Below are 3,861 nucleotides of genomic sequence, written 5' to 3' on the forward strand. Positions count from 1 at the left end.
TGGGCGGCTGTTTGGGCTTTTTGGCTCCCTCTCTTCACCTATAAATATAGCCTGTTTTGTGGTTATTTTAAGAGGTTTAAGGTATGAAAATGTCATGATTTTTGGAAGGTGAAACCTGTGGGTTTTGTATAGCTTGCGAGCTATCCTCTTCTGCCTCTTCTCTTCTAAATTTTCGTCTTGGACTTCTAATCTCTTTCTTCTCTCCGCAAGTGCCCACCCCATTTGTATCTTTCTTCTTGATCAAGAAAAAAAACTGTTTTAGGTGTTTTTATGTTCTGAAATATATGAAAGTTGTAGTGTGTTTTTAGATATCTTATTTCTTGTGTTAGTTTCTTGTGTTTTTTGAAAGGAAGAAGAAAGTTTATATGCAATCAATCTACCCTATATAATTTTGATTGATTGCATCAACTTGGTATCAGAGCCTAAGTTTTTCGTGTCTTCCTTTTTTTAAGTGTTTAGAAAAATGGAAAAACATTTGCCGACCCCACGTAGTGGGATAAAGGCATGATGTTGTTGTTGTTGTAGAAAAATGGAAAAACATGAAACCATGGGTGAAAATCAGCCAGGTAATCTTGAAGTCCAAATTCCAACCAACAGCTGGGTTCCTTCCCAAGGCAGTTCTACCGATCCGATTCAAAATGAGTTATACAAACTTCAGATGAAAAAGCACTTGTGTAAGAAAAAATACGATAAGAAAAACAAACTTCTACAAGACCAGTTTAAGCAAGAAAGATAAGTGATTCAGACAAAATATACAGTCTTAATTCAAGTATTAGAAGTGGCACCTTCGACTCGTCAGGAATGTTCTTAAGCATTCTCGTCAGGAGATGAGCTCTGTCAACCGGGGGAGAATTTGATGTAGGCAAGGGGTTGGGGGGGGGGTGTAAAGATCACTTTGCTCCAGGATCGTCCGGGACGAAGTTGGATCGTCCCGGGACGATCGGTACAGGTTGTGTTGGAATTGGGAAACTGAGCAGTTCGTTTGGACGAAATTTGGATCGTCTGGACGAAAATTCTCCCAAGGACAAGTCGCCGGGGACGTTAAATAAATCTCGTCTAGACGAAATTTCTCCAGAGTCAGATCATCCCGGGACGATCGTTGCGATTGTCCAGGACGATCAGTCTGGATATATATAGAAATGAGATATTTTGAAGAGAGAGAAAAGCCCAGGAGAGAGAAAAACGAAGGAAAAAGAAGGAAAAGTGATTTTTGGGCGACTCCGGTCCATTTTCGTCCGTTGCTGTAGTTAAAGAAGTTGACCGACTCGAGGTAAGGCACATTCCGCCTTTCTCAATTTTCAGAAACGAAGTTTTTGACGAGTTTTCTGTTCGAATATTTGTTTGCGTAACTTTTGGTATGTCTTTGAGATGATGATTATGTATGTTTTGAGTATTTTCTGGAAGATTTTTACCGGATATTTTGAATTCTGCGGTGTTTTAGGCGGACTGTAAATTATTAAGATGTTGAAAAATGTTTTGTCAGTTCTATGAAAATCTTACAATGTTGTTGTGAATGTTCTGTGGTAATTTGGTAAATTTCTGAATCTGTCAATTTTGTGTAAATTTCGTATACTGCCGTTATGCCGCTGAATTTTCGTACGATTTCTGAAATTTCTGAAACAAGATGATTTAAATATTTGATGTGTATGTGCTATGAAAAAGGGAGTTATAAGGGGTCAGAATCCGTCGAGATTCTGTAAGTGTCAGGGAAAGGAGCTATAAGGGGCCAGAATCTGTTGAGATTCTGTAAGTGTCAGGGGAATGGAGAGATAAGGGGCAAGAATCCGTCGAGATTCTGTAAGTGTCTGGAGAATATGAAATCTGATATGTGATATGCTATCTGAAATATGACGTTTGATATCTGAAATATGTTATGTGACTTATTTGATCTGTTTTACGAAGCATCTGATATATGTACGATTCTGTTTGTTCTGTGATTTGAAAGCTTCTGTTCTGAACGCTGATTCGACATGACTTCAGTTTCTATATTTGTTGTGGCTTTATGATTGAATAAGCATTTGTTCTATTATTTTCGTACGGATATTTTGATGTGAGTTTCTGATGATTTTGATTGGTGATTGATATCTTGCTGAGCTGTTAGCTCATCCTTGTTTTCTGCGTGGTTTTAAGGTTCTGGGAAAGGGAAGGAAGTCGTGGATTAGCGGTCCAGAGTCTGATCTGTGATTAGGTATTTTGTACTTTTGATTTTTGTACAGTCATGGCTTATCTGTTATGTTCTATTCTTTCCGTCTATAAGCTATGTACTGTATCTGTATATGATTATTTTGGAAAACAAAAGAGAAAAGATAGATGAACTGCGCTATATTTGGATGTTTATAGTAGCTCTGTGTTTGTTTTTTTGTCTGTGTTATATTTGGAAAAAAGTTCTGAAACAAATTCCAAAGCTAGATCCTGGATTTGTTGGCTCCATCGCGACCCGATGCGAGCGGGATCCGTCCCGGTCGGGTTGAGTCGTGACAGGGGGGTGTTCATCCCCCCTGTGGCCCTTCGTTTCCTCTGCTTGGTCGGGTTCTTCCCCCTCTGTTTGGCCTTTCAGTTCCTCTGCCTGCCCGATTTCTTCCCTGGCGCCTGTTCCGATCGCTAGCTGCTCCTGTTCTTGCGTGCCTACTCGTGTGCTTCTCCAGCCATTGCATGTTGGTCTTTTGCCTCCCCTTTTCTGATTGGGTTGGTGGGCGGCTTTTTGGGTTGGTGGGCGGCTTCTCTTCACCTATAAATATAGGCTGTTTTGTGGCTATTTTAAAAGGTTTAAGATATGAAAATGTCATGATTTTTGGAAGGTGAAACCTGTGGGTTTCATATAGCTTGCGAGCTATCCTCTTCTACCTCCTCTCTTCTAAAATTTCGTCTTGGACTTCTAATCTCCTTCTCTCCGCAAGTGTCCATCGCATTTGTAACTTTCTTCTCAATCAAGGAAAAGTTGTTTTAGGTGTTTTTAAGTTCTAAAATATATGAAAGTTGTAGTGTGTTTTTAGATATCTTATTTCTTGTGTTAGTTTCTTGTGTTTTTTGAAAGAAAGATGAAAATTTATATGCAATCAATCTATCCTATAGATAATTAATTGCATCAAGTCTCCAGTTGCCAATATTTTAAAATAAAATGCATGAAAGCAAAGCATTTGACCTTATGATTAACTTCAATGATTTATCTCATTTCTCTCAATTTCTCCTATTTTTAGTTATTGGCTTGTGGTGATTGAGATTTGATCAAGTATACTACAATATAATTTTCCCTTTGCTGTGTGAATACTCTTAACTTCATGATTTCAATTTTGATCTCAGATTTTCTTACAAATATTAGATTTTAATGGCCTTTAAATTATTAAGAGTAAGTTCAATGTATTTTCTAGATGTACATCAAAGAGACAATCTAAACTTAAGAATTAGTGGACCGCAAATTTTGATGTTGTGTCCTCTTTCTCTACATCACACCGTAAATTTGTATTAGTCGGACCCTGGAATTTAAAGATGTTCTGGTGTCCTACACCAACCAAGATGCTAAATAATGAGAAAGTGATATTTTGATGTGCTTACCCCTAATTAAAAGTATCATGTAAAGTGAGATCGCACTTCACTAATAGGGCCTAACACTTGCTTTAGCCACATAAAATTATACATGTCTTGTTGATAAGCATATGTTTGAAAAAAGAAAGGTGTGAAATGTTCATGGGTTTAAATTACAAAAATTAGTAGGAATGGAAAGAAAACATTGAAAAAAAAAGCTAAAATTATCTTAAAGATACTTAGTGGTTTCATTGATTATGATCTAAAAATTTTTTAAATCAAATAATCATTAAATAACTCCAAACCTAGTATATGAGCTGTTGAGTCTAGTAATTAGGT

Source organism: Dendrobium catenatum, unplaced genomic scaffold (genome assembly GCF_001605985.2).
Source record: "Dendrobium catenatum unplaced genomic scaffold, ASM160598v2 fragScaff_scaffold_649, whole genome shotgun sequence".
Taxonomy (NCBI): Eukaryota; Viridiplantae; Streptophyta; class Magnoliopsida; order Asparagales; family Orchidaceae; genus Dendrobium; species Dendrobium catenatum.